General features: G+C 41.7%; 1 pseudogene; it reads right to left on the bottom strand.

The window, feature by feature from the left end:
• Positions 1-2,172: 2,172 nt before the first annotated feature.
• On the bottom strand, positions 2,173-3,219 carry LOC142427302 (heterogeneous nuclear ribonucleoprotein A/B pseudogene; annotated as a pseudogene).
• Between the last annotated feature and the right edge of the window lie 17,609 nt (positions 3,220-20,828).

The raw sequence follows: 20,828 nt of genomic DNA, 5'->3' as shown, positions 1-20,828 counted from the left end.
ATAGCTGATTTGCAGGTCATCCTGCTTCAGCGATGTTACAGGGAACAAGGGGGGAACTGTCAACTGTCCCTTAGGTGAAGGACACGACACTTGTTGCATCCGCTCCTTGAGCTGTCAGCACCCTCCAATGGGGCCCTGCCTCAGCTGAAGGAAGTGATGATCCTGCCCCCACTAGTCCAAGAAGTAGACAGTTTTTCCCCCCAAGAGTTTGCCTCCAGCTTCTCGCAGCCTTCACCAGTTGCATCTCACACTGGACACCTGCAAACATAGGGACATTCCAGTCAGCAAAACCCTCACACACATCCACTGTGTCTCTCCACCATGCACATTCACGCTTGCTTTTTCTCTGTAAAATCACTTTTTAACATAGTAACAAGGAAAACCCGGATCAGCACTCAAAGGTGACTTGTGTTCAGTCCTGATAATTGAATTTGGACACCTGGGAATTCCAGAGTTGAGGCACTTCTCCCAGGGCTGGGTTGTTTCATCAGCAGAAGGAAGGGTTGACACCAGTAAGTGAAGTGCATGACTGCTGAGAAGGTCATCACAAGAGCAGATAAGAATGTCCTAAGTATCATAGGGAGTCTCAGGCGTGTTGTTTATGATGAGTGGGGCTGCTAATTACAAAGTCAGCAGTTTGAACCACCAGTGGTTCATTGGGAGGAAGATGAGGCTTTCCACTCCCACTGAGATTTGCAACTTAACACTCCTACAGGGGAAGTGCTACTCTGGCCCCTTGTGTCTTTGAGAGGAAATGACTCAATGGCACTGATGCTTTTTGGATGTGCTTTTGGAAGGACACTGCATTCTGGGTAAAGTAAGGTATGTATAATTTTACTATACTATATGGAGAGAACACATCACTTTATTGCATTTTTGAATAAATACACAAATGTGGGTAGAGGCACCATTACCATCTTAACTTTATAGGTGTAAAACTACAAATGGAATTCTTAAAATTTCAGCTGTGTATCCCCCAGAGACTCACCTCATGCTCTTTGTCCATGTTCTTTGAGCTCTTAGGGGGAAAAAACAAAGAATTTGAGGTAGGCTACTTCAATGCTATAGGGTGAAATTTGTAAGATTTTCCTATGAAACTATCAGAGGACAACTCTTCATACCTAAAGAATAGGTGAGCACAATGTCCCAATGGGGAACAGTTCCTCAGTTCTTCTATCCACACATGTGCCCATCATTGCAGGTTTCCATTGTGTTCAGAGTTCATAATGTGTTCCATGTTCTATTTCCTTAGTTTAAAAAAAGTCTTTGAAGATTAACAATTTGATAACAAAATTTACTCACCATAAGCTTCTGAGTTAACTTTTATGTCTTTAATTTAACTGACCCCACAGATAGATTATACAGCCCCCGTTAGCCATAATTATTAGTATTTTTACCCACACTTGTGCCTCTGGTCTTGGGTCACAAGCCAGTTTTGTGATAAGACAGACTTTTACCTACTTTGTCGTTTATGCTTCTTGCTTCTGCTGTCATATGGTTATTTCTCATTAAATAAAAATTTTAAATCACACTCTTATACTTACTTAAAAATGACTTTATTTTTCATGCTTAGATCTTTGGATATTTTTAGTTGTATGCCTGTGTGTGGCGGGTGGGGGACATGATCTGATACACGGATTCATTCTTCTGCACGTGGAAATCTAATTCTTTTTTTAGGGGGGGGGTTTAAATTTTTATTTCAAAAGCTTGGATAGCTTCAATATCCAGGTCGTGGCAAAATCAGGACATGTGTAAAATACCTTACAATACATTAGATTCCCAAAAAGGTACCAAAAAGTACAGTAAAATTAACACTTCCGTTAACAGGAAATGTATGACACAAATAATATAAAATTAAAAGGTGAAAAAAGGTGACACTGGTTTCCTAAGATGCAAGTTTACTCTTTACCCACCAGGGCCTGCAGGCCCCGGATACAGAGCAGCAGCAGGGCGCACACCCACCCCTCGGGTTTGGGGGAACCTGGTGTTAAATTAGGCCCACGATGCTGCTCGGCCTCTGATACACCACACGCTGCTAACACAACTAGCTCTGGAAATAGTAAACAGGAGAGTGATTTCCAGGGGGAAATTTTTAAATAAGATGCACATAGGACAGGCCATAGAAAGTTTGCCAAGTTAAATTTGGTACATAATTGTGTTCACTGATATCCAAACGGAGCGGCGCGGTCACCTGTCGTGCCTGCCACGGCCTCAGTATGGCTTGTAGTTATTCTGGTGGCCACCGCGTCGCTGGCTCTTCCCGTAATTTGTACTACCCTGACTGTAGTCGTAGCCGTAGCCGTAATAGCCATAGGGCGAGTAGTCGTAGCCGCCATAGCCGGGCCCGTAGCCCTGCTGGTAGCCGTAGCCCTGGTTCCAGTAGTTGCCGTAGCCCTGATTCCAACTCTGACTCTGACCTCCACTTCCACCACCACCACCACTGCCTCGGTTCCCTCGGTTGCGGTTTCCACGGCCCCCAGAGCCGTACTGCTGCTGCTGGTAGACCTCTTTGGGCTGGGCCACCTGGATTTCACACTTGCTTCCACTGACAGTGTGAAACTTTTTCTCCAGAACCTTCTTCACAGGTTCCTCTTCTTTATAGGTGATAAAAACAAAGCCTCGTCTTTTGTTAGACTTTGGATCCATGGGAAGCTCAATGGCCTCAATCTCTCCAAATTCGCCAAAGTACTCCCTAATCTTCTCAGTGGCCTCAGGATTCAGACCCCCAACGAAGATTTTCTTCACCGGATCCTTTTTCATGGCCATGGCCTTTTTAGGGTCAATAACCCGACCATCCAGCCGGTGCTCCTTCTGGTCTAGTACCTTCTCCACGCTGGTCGCATCTTTGAAGAGGATGAACCCAAATCCTCTTGACCGTCCAGTGTTAGGATCCATTTTTATTGAACAGTCAACGACCTCTCCAAATTTGGTAAAATAGTCTTTCAGATCCTTTTTGCTGGTATCCCAGCTCAAGCCACCAACAAACATTTTTCCCGCGTCCTCCTCATTCTTGCTGGCGTTGATCTGGTCTCCCTCGGCGCCATTCTGATTGCCGGCCGGGGTGGCGGCGGTCGCCGTGGTGGCTACAGTCGCGGTCGCCGTCGTGGTCGCGGTCGCGGTGCCGGACCCGGCCGGCGACTCGCCCTCTGGGGCGGCCTCGTGCCCGTTTTCCGTGGCGCCGGTCGTCTCCATTGGCTGCTCGTCACCCGTTTCTGACATAGCTAGGCCAGTGCGCGGCGGCTCAGCTTCCCTCCCGCCTGCGTAGTTCCGCCGCCTCGGAAATCTAATTCTTACAGAATCATTTATTTAATGGTTACTTCACTTAAGAGGATTTAATACTCTTTTTTTAATTAATTTTAACAATTTATTAGGGGCTCATACAATTCTTATCACAGTTCATACATATACATACATGAATTGTACAAAGCACATCTGTACAGTCTTTGCCCTAATCATTTTTTTCTCCTCTTTTCTTTTTTTACATTTTATTAGGGATTAATACTCTTATATAAAATAAGTTTACCTCAGTTGTATAAGCATATAATTTTTACTTTAAAATTTACTCCATTGGTCTATGTGGAGTCCCTCTGTGAAGGATTACACTCTATTCTGCTCACCATATAACAGGTGATTCACACTCACCCAGAGATACCTGAGAGTAAGGTCTAGTGAATCATTTCCCAAAGATGCCTGGAAAGTAAGAGGAGGAGGGACTGCATTTGTCTAAATGGTGAGATTCTGTTTTGCAGGAAACTGTGGATGATAGTGGAGTCCCCAATTGTATTCATTTGTATATCACATTTATTATGCATGTATTGCACATTGTTTTCCTGATTAATAGCCATACAGGTAAACTGAATAAGGAGTGGTATGTGTACTGAATGTTAAATATTAAACAATTTAACACTTTGTGAATGTAAAAAACTATAATATATTCTTAATTTAGGTAATTACTTGACTAAACAGCATTAATCTAAACATTCTGCACCACACTTCATCAGAGATGTTGTTGGGTGCTTTGGTGTCAGCTTTGATCATCATGGTTCTATGTACATCAGAAAAAAAACATAAACTGCCACATCTTGGACTGTCCCCACTTATTCCTAGAGAACAATTTTGTAGCCACTCTCTGTATATCTAATTAAGCATTTTCCCCTATTTTGCTGACACTCTGTCAAGCAGGATGTCCTTCTCTAGGAACTGGATTCTCTGATCGCAGGTTCAAAATATGTGAGAAGTCCCACTATTCTCAATTCTAAAGAGCATTCTGAGATGTTAGTCTGCAATTTCTTCCTCTTGTGGCAAATTTGCTATTTTTAAAATTAAAGTTTCCTTCCATTGAATGTTTGCTTCATTATGCTCCAAAGAGTAATCTCAAAAATGACACCTCCAACCAGACGGGTCATTCCAGTTCCCCTGTTTCCTATGTTAGAGATCTCTCTCTGCCTGGAACACTTGTGTCTGCATAAACCGAGACAATGAGTAGCAAGCATCACTAATGACATGTCACAAGTTCAGCCCCAGGTGTCCCCACAGTAATTATCTCAGACATAGAAAATCAGCCAGTCACTACTCACATTGCAGAGGGAGCAAAGCAGTCAGACACCTGACCCTTCAACAAGTTTTGACGAACAGATAAATGATAATAATCATGATAATCTGTATGCCAAGAAGGAAAATTGATCATATGGGATGCCAATGAAGGGTCGGGGTCACTTTTAATATTTGGACTACAAACAGAGAATGCTAGTTTCTCCTATTAAGCCTGCAGTGAGGAGAAATTTAGAGAAAAACTATCCGGGGGATGCTGAGAGCTAAGAGAGGAAGTGCTCATTCTAACACGTCTGTGCTCAGTGGTCCTGTGTGCCCCCTGCTGTCCATGTCTCCCCTGCAGGGGAGGTTTGTGTCTGAGCTCACACTGACATCCCCTCACTGTGCTCCTTGCACAGTAATCCATGGCCGTGTCCTGAGTGTTTATGGAGTTCAACTGCAGGAAGAACTGATTCCTAGTGTGTCTCTGGCTTTGGAAGGATGGGTTATAACTTGTACTACTCCATAGCATATCGCTCACATCCACTGCAGTCCCTTTTTTGAGGTCTGGCAGATCCAGTTCCAGCAGGAAATTCTGGTGATGGAGAAAACTGAGACAGTGCAGGTGAGGGACTGCTTCTGGGAGGGCTTCACCAGTCTTGTTCTCGACTGCTGAGGCTGCACTCCTGTAAATAAAGATAATTGGTCTCTGTCAATCACTTGCAGTTACAACCATCCCTGTAGACCCAGGTCAGATATCTGAATCTCCCACCTTAGGGAACTGTCACTTGGCACAGGAGAACACAGAGCAAAAGCATCTTTAGACCGCAGCTCTGCTTTGCCAAGAGACCTAGAGTTCTGCTGAGAACTGACAACTTTCAGTGCCCAAAAGCGAAATTTTAACTTAGTGCCTGAAAAATGATTTGCATGTGAGTTTTAAAAGTTTGGCGTTGAAAAAGTAAGACCAAAAAAATCTATCCATTTGAACTGTGGTCCTGAAGAAGACAGTTGAAAGTACCTGGGATTGCTCAAAGGACAAACTAACTTGGAGTGAAGTGAAGGGGTATGGAAAGAAGAAGGCCTTCAAGAAACTGGACTGACAGTGTCTACAACAATGGGCTGAAGCATGGGAGCAATGTTAAAGAAAGCACAGGACCGTGCTGTGCTTTGTTCTGTTGTGTACAGTTCCCTATGGGGTTGTAACCAACTGGATGGCAGGTAACAACAACAAATGGGTGATGGTTGTGGTTGAGTCATTTGGATGACAGAAAGCATACTGGCTGGGAAGTAGGTTGACCATAATGCAGAGCCATGTGTAAGCAGAATGGTCACAAATGTGATACCGTGTCTGTAAACTTTATTGTTTAGGATGTGATCCCGTGATTGCAGGAAGGTAGTGAGTCAAGTGGCAGTACAGTGGAGAGGTCTAACTAGAAGATCTTCCAGGTCAGTTAGTAACAGAGAATCTGATGGCAGGGATTCTGGCACCTGAGCTACCCAATGTAGATATCAGGAAAGGGCTGAGAAACCTGCTATCCACTGCCTGTGAGCTAGGTCACATAGCAGTAGAGAGGTTGCTAGTGCAGAGACCGAATGCAGAACTTCTGTACTGACCTGGAGTTAGACCAGTGAGCAGCAGAGAGACCCCACTGGTAGAGAACTGTCCGATGCTCTGATCAAGAATTGTATCAACAGGGAATATTTTTGTTCCAAGGTTTATCTGCTTCGAAAGCTCCCCTGGTTAGCCAACTACATACAATTTGTATCTTGTTACTTTCAAATTTTTATTTTTCTTTAAAAAAATACCTTTTTGGGGGGCTCTTACATCTCTTATCACAATCCATATGTTCCTCACATGTGTCAAGCACATTTGCACATATGCCACCATCATCATTTTCACAGTATTCTTTTCCCACTCGAGCCCCTGATTTCAAATTAAGTTTCATCCCAATGTATAACCTGTTTTCAACCTCCAATTAACTACATACCTGTGAGTGTGGTGTGAGTCTGTGCAGCTAGTGGATGGATTTGTCAAACCCAGCTGAGCAGGGAGTGAAGCACAGAGAATTGATGGGTTTAGAAATGGTGAAGGAGTTGGAGAACGGTAGTGTATATCTGACCTCCAGCTTATAGTACTCACCTTTATGCTGATTGCAAATCTATTCCACTGTGAATTATTCAAATAATTAAACTACACCATAAACGCGTATCTCCCCACAGGTTATTAAACAATCCTTAAATTTTTATGAGTTTTTAATTCATAAATAAATTAGCAATAACATGATGGCACTACTTTGTGACGATTCAAAAAACAAACCTTAAAATTTACAATCCAGTTTTTTATTTATATTGATCACATTTCATGTGTTAGCTAGACATGTGTTACCACCCTACCAAATTGAACATCAGAGATAATGACCAAGACTTCCTGTTTTATAGCTATGACTGTATAATGAGAAATGTAAAGTATAGTGTGTACATATATGTACATATATATGTTGAAAAAATATATGAAAGTCAGTGAAAACATCATTTAAATGATCCCAAACAATAAAATTCCAAAACTAGTTGATATTTCACAGCAGAAAAATATATATGTATTTGAAAGTGAGTGACTAACCTCATGAACCAGAGTGGAGTGATGGATTGCTTTTATATGGCCTTTCTGTCCACTGCTTTGTCCTTCCCAACCAAAGAATAGGTAAGGCCCTGCAAATAAGGTGTATGAAATTAGAACAAGTGGGACACACACACACTCACTCACTCACTCACTCACTCACTCACTCACTCACGCACTCACTCACTCACTCACTCACTCACTCTTTCCTCTTGTACAGCAAGTATCTAAGCAGGGCGCCCTCCACCAAGTCTGTGAAGGGCGGGGCCGGAAGTGCGTGTCGCCAGCATCTGGCGTGTATTTTGGCCTTTGGCGGCCGCCATAGTCACGCACAGCGTCCCCGTCGCGCCGGAGCTGCGGCGGGAGTTTGAGGAGGATCCTGCGCACCGGCGGCGCGGTAGAGACTTTGGGAAGTAGTGTAAGTTGTCGGGACGACGGTAAGTGAGGAGAACAAGTGCGTGTCTGCCTCTGAAACAGGGCGAGCGACGCGTGGACGTGCGGCGTCAGGACCTGGGCTCCTGAGGGCGAGGCGGGGCAGAGGAGCTGGGGGGGCGGGGCAGCAGGCGGGAGCCATGCTTTCTGGGGTCCGACGGGGAGAGCGCCCACACACAATCACCGGGGGTGCCCTGCCCATCAGGGCCAGAGGGCTTTGCGCCTCTCCCTGAATGACAGAATTCACTGGATGGACAACCGTTTATAATTGTATTAGAGCTTCTTAAGTTCTGAGCCCTCCAATTTGCAAAAAGTGGTGGCCTAAGTGGTTACAGATTGGGCTGCTAACTGCAAGGTCAGCAGTTCGGAATTACAAGTCACACCTGGACAGAAAAGCAGGGTTTCTACCCTTGTAAAGAGTTACACTTTCGGGAACCCACCTGGGGCAGTTCCAACTTCTCCTAAAGGGGCGCTGTAATCGGAATCCACTCGATGGCAGTGAGTGGGGTTTTAGGTTTGGGTTACTGACGACAGTGATACCTCAGTGTCCATTTGCTGCGTCCCCACTTTGATTAAGCCGCCATTAAATTCTCTCTGATCATTAACCAATGATACAGAGCATCTCACCCTCCGGGAGAATGCATGAGAAAGTAAATTGCCTGCACTCTTTTGCAGCCAGCCCTCTCCATGGGCCTGCCTCGGTGTATGCTTGATGGAGGTCACCTTACTGAGGACAGAACAAGGGGCATTGTCATGAGTCTTGCCTTGATTGCTTGTGTATGAAGGTCCTGGACCAGTCTTGTAAGCTCTTCTATTGAATAAGGTGCACGTCCTAATTATGGTCCCTTTCCTGCTGCTGAAGTCCCACCTGTACCTGTGATGTATTGATCTGCCACCAGTCATGATCTGGGACATGCCTTTTGTTCTCTGCCCTGTTACCCAGGGCCCAGGCTGTGAATACTCAGTTGTTATTTTGACCTCGTGCTAATGGTCTCACTTATCCATACGGTGTGTGTTTGTCTTTTGTTTTCTCTTAAAGTTCAATAAATGTTCTCATTAAGTTATATTTGGCATAGGGGTAACTTTTGTACCCTAACACACAATTTGGATCCTAAATGACTCAAGATACAGTTCTACTTTGGGACAGCATCTTGACAGCCATACCTGCAGCTAAAGTCAGGCCCTGCAGCCCTTTGGCTTCTGTCCTGAATGGGCAAGTGTTTCAAAGGTCTTTTAGTTCTACAGATAAGTGCCCACTCTGTCCCTTAGCCTCATGGAACTCTGTGTAGGTTGGCAGATCTGGTTCCCCAGATAAATACTCAGATGTATACAACTTCATGTATTAACCTCCTGCCCAGAGGCACTCAGCTCTCTTGTTCTGTGGCCTGGGAATTGCACTGCTCTGTCTCAGTCTCTTGGTTCTGCTGCCACCATGTCTGTGTTGCTGCTTCTCCCCATCACTTCTTCTCTTGTGGCACAGCTCTCTGTCTTCTACATTGAAGAGTTTCAGTGCAAGAATCTGGGATCCAAAGGCCCCTACTCCTGGCTCGCTCTCTCTTTTTTTTTTTTTGGATGGTAGTGAGATCCCAATTTGTGTCTCAGAAATGTCTCAGTTAAACCTAACAGGATGTCCAGTGTGACTCAGCTCCAGGTTAGGTTGTCAGGCAGCTTATTTGCATAACTCCAAGTCTCCAGGGTACCAATCTATTGTTTGGCAATTTTCACAATTCTCTTAAACCAAAAAACCAAACTCACTGCCATCAAGTTAACACTGACTCATAGCAAACCTATATGACAGGGTACAACTGCCCCATGTGGGTTTCCAAGAGTGTCACTCTTTAGTGGACTAGAAAGCCATGTCACTCGTGAAAGGAGAAAGCCCCATCTTTCTTTCTAGGAGAAATTGGTGGTTTCCAACTGCTGACCTTGCTGTTAGAAGCCCAACAGTAACCACTATGCCACCAGATCTCCTTTTCCTCATTCACATTGTCGAACGACACACCCACCTAAACATTTGGAAGGAGTTATGCGGCCATCGCTAGAAAGGCGTACAGGCAAACTAAGTGCATTGGGTTATTGTAAATAATGCTACATTAAAAATGTTATTTGTCTTGGAGTTCAAAAGTGCACTCACTATGGGGGATGTATACTTCTTCATATATACATATTTAAATTTCAAACTAATTGGTGATATATGTGTTTAATATGGAGCTGTGGTTTTGACAAGTGGTAAGTGTTGGACTGCTAACCCATTAGCTGCCTGTCGTGGCTCTGTAGTCTTGGAAACACTGTAGAACCGTTCTCCTTTGTCCTATCGGGTGCTTATATGTGTAACTCTACTTGATGGTGAATTTTAAAGTGTTTCTAAAGTGATTGTACAATTTACAGTTCCTCCAGCAAAATAATCTTCAGTTTATAATAGTTCGTTATATAGCTCATTTCAAATTTTCCAGATGCTTTAATTAACATAATCATCATCAAGGTTCATTGATTTGTCATTCTCCTTGAGAGTCACACAGTAAGGAATTAATTCTCTGTGTGCTTTGAGGTAGTGGTCCAGATTTATTGTTTCTTCTTTTTGACATGTATATTTGATTATCCAATCCTTATTTATTGTAAAGTCATCTTTTACTCAGATCTGAAAATTATGAGTTTTCACTTTTATTGCTCATGGTATTAACATGTTTTCTGTCACTCAATAAGGAGATCGTTAACAGTATTGGGGACTGTGTTAAGAAGATGGACAGGAACCCTTACAGCATCTGGAACTAAATTTCTCGCATTGTAGCAGCTTGCAGATTTTCACCAACCAGCAGCTTAGAGGAAGAAGGAAGAAGTGCCTGGTTTGGGTATTATTATTTCTGGGATGTCCTCATGAGAGACTGAAATTTGTGAGCATCATTGGAGCTGATAGAGTTAAGACAAGCATAGAGCATCCCAGTTGCTGGCCGTGTTATAAGGACCAAAGAAAATGGCCAAGGCTCAGGTAATTCTGCTGCATTTTCTTCTTTTTTGTATTTCCTACTGGAAGTGCAGAAGCCTGTTAATACTGATTTGGTTCCTTGGAAAGTGGAAATTTGAAATAGCAGAAATTAGAGATAAACTTTGACTCTGACTTCAACATTGAGATGGAGAAGATTAAGAATATGTTGATCACAGGAATAACACTAAACTACTGACATTGAACATAATACATCACTAAGGATTCTTTGGATGATATTAGCTTTCAACTAATAATTCATTATTCTATGGCCAACCCATGAGAATCATTCAAATTTAACACTATGCTCAGTTTTTAAGGAGAAATAAGATCACTTCTTTAGGAGAGTCCATTATTCCATGGGTTTTTTGTCTGAGTAAGTTTCCGTAATGTTTCTTTCTGAAGGTGGTGTTGAATAATCTCACAAACTGCAGCATTCTCATTAATGCATCTGAAATGGGCCTTGTAGCAATACTAATTTAAAAATGGTTGACGGCTTCTCACTTCCTCTAATTATAGATGTAGGAGAGAGAACCAACCATCAGCATTAGCCCTGATTCATATGAGGCAGAACTTAAACATAAATCTACCCTCCAATGGTTTTCCAGTTCTGACAGCAGTTATTTTTACACAGTTCTCTCCTTCTCAGATCATTCATTTTTTTTCAGTGGCCACATAGAAATTATAGTCCAGAATCACAGGTACAAGTTTTATTAAGTAACAAAATATAACTTGCTAACAGAATCAATAGGCTACACATTGGGATTCATATTAAGGAAACATGTAGGCAGATTTGCTCTTCTTCAGAGCAGGCTTCTTCTCTCTGTCCCTCTCAGACATTGTGCCTTCTGAATATAAGCTCATTTCTTGGTTCCATCTTTTTCAATTCATCTATATCAGCTCCTTAGTGATACTGTCCTCTTGATCTTGCCGGCCTGTTCCACGATCTTGGCTGGAAAGCTCTGTGTGGACCTGTCACTGTGTCCCCTTTGCCCTGGTCGTCATCTTCATTGGACAGCTCTTGATGCAAGAATCTTACAGTTCATTTTGCAGGACCAGCAGTAGACCTTCACTATGAGGTAGAGCTTCAGGATGTCCATGATCTGCCCTGCTGTATCTCACAAAAGTAAACAGCCATCAAGTCAATAACTCTTCAAGATGTGGAAGCTGGTGAGTCCCAAGTCCATAGGTCAGGTATCACTCTGGAGCAGTGGTTCTCAACCTTTCTAATGCCGCACCTTTTAATACAGTTCCTAACGTTGTGGCCCCCAATCATAAAATTATTTTCGTTCCTAATTTGTAGTAATTTTGCTACTGTTAGGAATCACAATGTAAGCAGGATGTGTTTTCATTGTTACAAATTGACCATAATTAAAACATAGTGAGTAATCAGAAAACAATATGTAATTATATATTGTGAAATATTTCTTTCTAATGACAAAAAAATGAAATTTTGTTTTGAAGCATGTATAGCATGGGTAATAGTCTTCACGCCCGGTACTCGAATGTGGGCGTATCTGCATGTGGGTGGACTTCCTGGATACAGATAGAGGAGCGGTATCTTGGTTCCTAAGACCATTGGAAATATGTCTTTTCTGATGATCTTAGGCAAGCCCTGTGAAAGTGTCATTCGACCCCCAAAGGGGTTGAGACCCATAGATTGAGAACCGCTGGTCTGAAGGGTTCTCCTCATTGATGTGTTTGCAAAGGCTGATGAACCAGATCACCAGGACAGTAGTCCACAAGGTGAAGTTGTTGAATCTGGTCACATAATAGGTTGCAGGGGCTGAGGAACCCAATTGGGAAGGTCAGACAGCACGCTGTTGGCTCATGGAGTGGAGCAAGCTCTCAAGTAAGTTCACACAGGTGGCTCAGAGTTGTCATTCAAAGAAATGGCTCATGAATTTCTGGAAGCTGCAAATCCCTAATCCGTGGGTTCATTCTGGACTGTGTGGCTGCAGGGGCTAACAAAACCAAATCAACAGTTCAGATGACAGGCTAATTTCTCACTGTCTCTTCTCAAACCATGCCTGCAGGCAGTTCTCTCTCTCCCTCTTGATATGATGGCTTCTTGGGTCAACCTAACACCTTCCCTGCCTAGGCAAGGTTGGGAGGGCTCCAGAGGTCCACCCAACAGAACTACGAGGGCCCCTTGGAGAGCATGTGGTGAAAGATGGCAGGTTCAAGAGGACCTTGCAATTAAAATAAAGGTAATTCTGTCCAAAGGTGGCTGAGGAGAATTTGTCCTAAGGTTGTCCAGAGGAGCTTGTCCTAAAGTGGCCATTAAGAGCTTAGAAAGTTGTTCTGCACTCAGGAAGGGAGATAATATCTGTGAACATTCTGATCTTGGTTCTGAGTTATAGCTTCTTGTTCCTGATCCTGAGTTGTACCTTGTTCATTAATAGACCGCTTTGATCTATTGAGTGTTGGGTGACCACAGCAACAGATTATCAAACCCAGAAGTGAGACAGAGTGGTGTGGAAGGACTGACTTGTTTTAGAGTTGACAAAAAATGTTGGAGAGTTGAGGTATGTTTGACCTCCCCGATCTGCACTGTTCCTGATACTTCTTGTCACTGAAGGTACCGAGCCTCTTATAATGGTGATGCCGGTAGAAACCCTAATTCCATTTTATAACAAATAGGTGTTTATCTACTTTGTGTGAGTGTAAAGCAAGGTCAGATATTTTCTACCCTGTCCTTGGTTAATGGCACATTATGGAATGAACTACCACTGTAGTTTTTATTACTGTTTTGTTTTCTTTACTGTAAGAGTTTTTTTTAATTTTCAAATGGAAAATACTTCATTTAGTAGACTCCTCTTACTACAGGAACCACTGACATTCAACGATGTGGCTGTAAAGTTCACCCGGGAGGAATGGCAGCTCCTGAACCCTGCTCAGAAGACCCTATATCAGGATGTGATGTTGGAGAACTATCGCAACCTGGTTTCCATCGGTGAGGAGAATTCTCAAGTCATTGACCTCGTCACTGGCTTTTCCTGTCTTATGTGTTAAAAACTTTGCGGTGTTTGTGGTATTCTCAAAGAGGTCGATTCTCATTGCATTGTCTCATCCTAGGTTAGTGGGTTAGGTCTTTTACCCTTGAGAGAACACTATTTACTTTGTTCCTTTGAACATTATTTTCCTAGAAATACAAAATTCTACAGGCTTTACAAACGTTACGTTAATGTTGGTGTCTAAGAGTCTGTAATTTCTCATAAACAGGTTATCTAGTTGTCACCCCAGAAGCTTTCTCTCAGTTGGAACAAGAGAACTGTGTTTGGTAGTAGAAGCAAGCTATAGTGGAATTTTTTCAGATGCATGGTCAAAATCCCTTAAGGGGAGTTGGCTGGGGTAGTTGATTCAACAAGGAGAAGGCCTCATATCTATGATACGTGTCCGAAATTGCATAAAAGTGTGTGCTACTTTGAATGTGAGAGTTCACTTGTCCTAGATGTTGAGGGAAGTGCACCTGTAGCTCTTATGAGATGAGATTTCTATTTTCTTGTTTTACACTATTATATGTTTGCTGCCATAATTTTCTTTAACATTCTGAAATATTCCCTTCTTTTATGTTTCCACTTTACTATGAAAATCTATCTTGCAAGCCTCTCTCCAAACAGAGAACTCTTAATTTATAACTGTCCTCTGAATTCAGCACATTCATCCCCTACTGAGTAAGAGTGGATTGCCATTTGTATTGTGCAGCACCATCTTGGATCTTGAGCCCCCACCATAAGCAGGTCTCCTTTGGGCTTCCTTAGCTTCCCCCCTCGGAGTTTCTCTAAAGGTTTTGGTGTCCATTTTCGTGTTTGTTGTCCTGTTCCTTTAAAGTTTTCTTCATGCAGGTGACATAAGTTATTCTGTTTTCTTAGAGAGATGGCCAAATTCTTTCTCTGTTGGAATTCTTTAACAGACATGTTTCTCCATATTTTACTCCTTTTGGTGAAACACATTTATGACTTCTGTTATTTTTAGGTATCTAAAATCATCTTCCTAGCAAGAAAATTGTTATCAGCTTAGAACATACTTTAGCACTGTACCTTCAATATTTTTTTACCTGGAAGATTTTTATTTGAAGTTGTCTGTTCCTCCAATCAGCATCTTATATTCTTGCTTTCTTCATTACGCACATGTCTGCTGTGTATTCCTTAGTTTACAGTGTGCCTTCCTTAGACCCACTATTTCTTAACAGGTTGCAATACACGAACGATGACCGTTGCTGCTTCTAAAGAATATTTTTGCAGTATATTCCAATAGATTTTATTGCTGTTACTCAAACAATGCATAGTATATTCAATATTGCTCTCTTTTCTTTTCTGTATTTTGAGTAGCCTTTTGATTTCCATGTGTAAGTTGGCTTTCATGTCATCCCACATCCCATCTGGTCTCTGTCATTAGTCCTCAGTCAATCTTTTATTCCTCAAGTTTATTCTTTACATAGTCTCTAAGCTTGTGCTCTAGCTACTTTGGCTAGCTTCTACTTGGATTTTAGCGATTTATGATCTGTTCCACAGTTAACCCCTAGGCGTGTTTTGACAAATGAGCTTCTCCACCATTTCTTTCTATAGATGTGGTTGATATGATTTCCATTTGTTCCATTCCGAAAGATCCATATGTGTAGTTTCCATTTCTGGTATTTAATAAGGAATTTGCTATGAATTCATCATTATTACCAAAATTTTATCAGTAAACTTGCGTGTCATTTCTATTACTAAGGTCACATTTTCCAACTACTGATACTTTCCCCAAATTTTACATTCATCAGTGTACATCATTGTATGATTGATCAATGTCAGGCTGAAAAATTCATGTGAAATTTTCAATACATATTTTAAAAATATATATTTGGGGGTGCTCTTAAAGATATCATTACATCCCATAGTTCAATTACATGGAGCAGTACTGTACAATTGCTACCACAGTTTGAAACATTTTCTTCTTGAATTCCTTGATATCAGCTCTCCTTTATCCCCTCTCCCATCAATTTCTTTATTGTGGAAAACAGAACCTAGATGAAAGTGTGAGCAGCCTTATCTCTATACTCCTGACCACAGGGCTTGGAAGACCAGTGCTAGTGTTGGAAGAAAACCTTCACAAGCTCCAAAGGTAGAATTGCGAATGCGCAATCTCCAGATAGAGTTTTCCCCACAACTGCCCTCCAGGAAGATGTTAGTGTACAGCTGCTTCAGGCGCCTGACTTCTTGCTACTCAGCTGAAAGATGCCTAGCTTTAAAAGCAATCAGGTTCTCTTTGTTGCTGTCACTAAAGGAATCAACTATCACTTTGTCTCTTAAATGCCCTCTGGATGGTTCCTAAAGGAGAGTTGTGTAATTGAAGAGCAGAAATAAAAAGGCTTTGCATTCTTTCACCAATTTATATAATCTCATGGCATGCAGTTCCCCCTGCTACACCCCCCCCCCCACATGCACAGGCAGACACCTACCTACCTAACAAGGTAGGCAGGATCTTTACCTTGGGGATCCCTGAAATAATTGGATGACCAACTTAAGACCAGTGCTGAGGGTAGGTGGAGTGGAGTAACTGTCTCCTGAGCGGGGAGAACAATAACAACATGTCTGCTTTTGTAGTTAAAGCTGCTGGCAGATAGTAATTAGCCCTGTGCTTGTATGAGGTATCATTAAGGTAGCACTATAATGAGAGGATATGTGGCCATGATTTTTAATTAAGAGAATGTGACTGGGACTCTTCTCCAACTTAGTGAATGCTTCTATATTTGCTTTAATTGGCACACAAAACTAAATAACACTTGTACTAACTGGCCTTGCTTGCAGGCATATGAATATTAGCCTACCACTGACAAGATTATACATCAGGGAAGACACTGAAGTGTGCTTTTGGATAATGAATATGATGCCAATCTTCTTGAATTTGTCAATCTCAGCCTTATAAACCACTTGATTACCTAATTAAAAATAGCCAGTACCAGTCTATTACAGTTGAATAATGCATACACTATCAATTTTTTACCGTTCCGTTTTGTTTTGACAACTTGCACATTTTTCATGATAATATTGCATGTGTGCCATTTTCCAATGATTAGAGGATGTTAGCAGCTATTTTTTTCTCATTTTCAGTCATGCCATGTCAAGCATTGAAGGTCCCCAAAGCTCTTCCTCCATCCACATCATTACTGTTGACTGTACTTTAAGGATTTAGTACTTCCTCAGTGTTATTTCATTGCCATTAAACCTGAGGAGTTCATGTTCCAGAAGTTGATCACCAGGTCTTCCTCCCAGTCCTTGTTTCTGGAGATTCCACTAAGACCTGTACACCATGGGTGATCCTGTTTGTATTTTAAACACTGGGTGGCAGTGCTTCTGGCATCACAGCCACCTACACGCCACCAAGGACAACACTGTAAGATGAGAGCTGTGAGCTAGAATACAGGCTCCATTAACATAAAGAATGTGTTTCTGTACCCTAGTCCCTTTCATATATACCTGTAAAAAATGGTTTTCTCCCAAGTAGAACATTTGGCATGTTTTACATTTCCAACTTTGTCTAGTACTTAGTTGTCTTTCAGTAAAGATGGATGAAATGAATACATCTAACCTCTAATCACTGGAATTAGCAAGTCTTATCACTCCTGTGGTCTATTGGTCTCAATGTCTTCCTTCTGTTATGTTTGTTTTATGTTTTCATGTACTTCTTTAAGCAAATATCAAATCTGTGTCTATTCATCACTTTCATATCCAACTTGATTTCTATAAAAACTATTTTTTATCATTTGAATTGTTTACATGATTGTATTTCATTCAATGGGCAATAAACATTAAGGATAGTGTTTTATTTATATTCATAAAAGAGGATTGTCACTAAAGATCTACTTTGTATCAATGCATATTTTAAGGGGTCCATTGTAAACCAAGATGTTGAAAAGAGTTAATGTTCTGTTCTTTTATAGAAATCCAGAAAGATGATGATCATTTGCTTGAGCACTTGCAATTTGAAAGACGCATGGACAGAATAGAACAATGCTCTAAATTTAATACATATCCTCAGCATAAAAATAATTTTCCTCCAAAGGAAAATGATGAGATGTTTGGATTACATGAAAAAATTGTAAAATCAGATTTAATCATTCTAGAATTAAATCAGAACAGAAGCAACAAAATACAGAAGTCAGTTGTGCTCAGTGAAGATGAGAAAACTTTTCTCCACATTGAACAAGAGCGATTTTGTACTGAAATGAAATTCCCTGAGTGTGAACCACCCAGGCTCATGAAGTCACAATGCATTCAACATCAGGAGTCTGATGAAATTGATAAACCACACACAGGTAATAAATGTGGAACAACCTTCATCGAGGACTCTGTGCTCTATGAGCACCAGATTATTGATATACTAGGTAAGACCTATGAATGCAGTCAGTGTGGGCAAAAATTCAAGAAAGTGTTCAAACTCAATGAACATTATCAAAAAAGTCATGAAAGACAAAAGCTATATAAATGTTTGCAATGTGGGAAAACTTTCAAAAGTGGGTCATACCTCAAGGGACATCAGGATTCTCATGTGGCAGGAATGTCCTATATATGCAGTGAATGTGGGAAAGGCTTCACCAGGAAGAGTGATCTCAATGCTCATCAGCAAACTCATACTGGAGAGAAACCCCACATATGTGGTGAATGTGGAAAAGTCTCTATCAGGAAGACTGCTCTCACTGATCACCAGCGAACTCATACTGGAGAAAAACCCCACATATGTGGTGAATGTGGAAAAGCTTTTATCAGGAAGAATAAGCTTGCCGTTCATCAGCGAACTCACACTGGTGAGAAATCCCATGTATGTGGTGAATGTGGAAAAGCCTTTCTCAGGAAGGATGTTCTCACTGGTCATCAGCGAACTCATACTGGAGAGAAACTCCATGTATGTGGTGAATGTGGAAAAGGCTTTATCCAGAAGACTTCTCTCACTGTTCATCAGCGAACTCATACTGGAGAGAAACCCTATGTATGTGGTGAATGTGGAAAAGCCTTTATTCGGAACTGTGCTCTCATTGTTCATCAGCAAACTCATACTGGAGAGAAACCCCATGTATGTGTTGAATGTGGAAAAGCTTTTATCAGGAAGAGTAAACTTACTGTTCATCAGCGAACTCATACTGGAGAGAAATCCTTTGTATGTGGTCAATGTGGAAAAACCTTTCTCAGGAAGGATGGTCTCACTGTTCATCAGCGAACTCATACTGGAGAGAAACCCCATGTATGTGGTGAATGTGGCAAAGGCTTTATCCAGAAGGCTTCTCTCACTGTTCATCAGCGAACTCATACTGGAGAGAAACCCCATGTATGTGGTGAATGTGGAAAAGCCTTTATTCGGAAGTGTGCTCTCACTGTTCATCAGCGAACTCATACTGGGGAGAAACCCCATGTATGTGGTGAATGTGGAAAAGCCTTTATCAGGAAGCATGCTCTCACTGTTCATCAGCGAACTCATACTGGAGTGAAACCCCATGTATGTGGTGACTGTGGCAAAGCCTTTTTAATGAAGAACGATCTCACTGTTCATCAGCGAACTCATACTGGAGAGAAACCCCATGTGTGTGATGAATGTGGAAAAGCCTTTATCACGAAGACTGCTCTCACTGTTCATCAGCGAACTCATACTGGAGTGAAACCCCATGTATGTGGTGACTGTGGAAAAGCCTTTATCCAGAAGACTTCTCTCACTGTTCATCAGCGAACTCATACTGGAGAGAAGCCACATAAATGTAGTGAATGTGGCAAAAGCTTCATTTGTAAGGGAAATCTCAAAACTCATCTACAAATTCACAGAAGAAAACCCCTATGTATGTGGTGAGTGTGGCAAAGGCTTTATCCAGAAGACTTCTCTCACTGTTCATCAGCGAACTCATACTGGAAGGAAACCCCATATATGTAGTGAATGTGGCAAAAGCTTCATTCTTAAAGGAAATCTCAAATTCATCTACAAATTCACAGGAGAAAAACCCTATGTATGTGGTGAGTGTGGTAAAGCTTTCAGCCAGACGCAATGCTTTACAGCACATCAGAGATTTCACACAGGAAAGAAGCCCTTTGCATGAATTAAATGTGGAACATCTTATATTGGATGTCAGATCTTGTTAAACATGAGAAATTTTCAACAAGAAACCTTTCATTGGAATTAGTTTAACAACGCTTTCAAAACAAATGAAGAGGTGCTGGAGTTTGGCCTGGGCTAAGTGTGGGAAAGGACAGTTGGGACTTACCATATGGGTACCCATGTTCTGTGTTGCTGTCCCTCTACTGACATGGCCCACCATTTTGGGGGCAAATGACCTTCCAGACTTCCGCAGAGTGTATGCTCTTCCAGCTTTCAGTGCCTGAAAGAGAGCTGAACCTGTTTCTGGATCACAGATGTTCCAACCAGTAGAGTGCCCACCTACTTGCCAGTTGTGCCTGCCACACTTGCATTCTCTTTGTTACCTCCCCCTCCCCCAGGTGACAGCACAGATGTACAATAAATTAAAAATAAAGAAAATAGAAGGTGTGTGGGACAATTCATCCTGAGGATGAATGGACCATCAACCACCACAACCCTGAGACAAGAAGAACTAGATGGTGCCCAGCTTCTACTGCTAATTACTCTAAAGGGATCACAAAAGAGGGTCCTGATTCGAGTGGGAGAAGAAAGTGGAACAAACCAAAATCATAAAATAGATCAGGCTTACTGGTCTGATGTAGACTTGGAATCCCCAGATTATGGCCTCTAGTGACTCTTCACTCTTGGAACTACTCACTCCTCTGACTCACGTTTCAGCCCAACAATATACAGGCTCAGAGGGGAAAAATTACATCTGAGAGGTATGCACTCCTTAGAAAAATCAACCATACTAAATCAAAAGGAGAGCTTTTGCTTATGGATCAGAACTTTTGAAAGCAAGAAGGAATAGGAAAGAAGGAGGACTAATATAAAAACAAAAGGAGGGCTGAAGTGGGAAGAATGCTGGTATGTCTTGAGAATTGCAATCAATGTATGAATTCAATGGAATACAAATTTACTCTGTAAAGTTTGAAATCATAAAAAAGTTTTTTTTTAAAAATGAAGAGCCCGTGTCTCATTAATGCTTTCTTGTAGGATAGTTATCATGTAGCTGTAATGAGTGTGGGTAACAAACTTTTACCTGTGTTTCTAAGTTTTCTTGACATAAATCTACAAAATTTAAAAGCCTTCAATTCAGTCAAGATGGGAAACTCTCCACAGGTAGTCATGTGACATCACATACCAGTGATCTCACGCAGAAGG

The sequence above is a fragment of the Tenrec ecaudatus genome, chromosome 15 (genome assembly GCF_050624435.1).
Source record: "Tenrec ecaudatus isolate mTenEca1 chromosome 15, mTenEca1.hap1, whole genome shotgun sequence".
NCBI lineage: Eukaryota > Metazoa > Chordata > Mammalia > Afrosoricida > Tenrecidae > Tenrec > Tenrec ecaudatus.
Note: the sequence above shows the minus strand (reverse complement) of the source record. Positions and strands in the feature narration are given on the sequence as shown.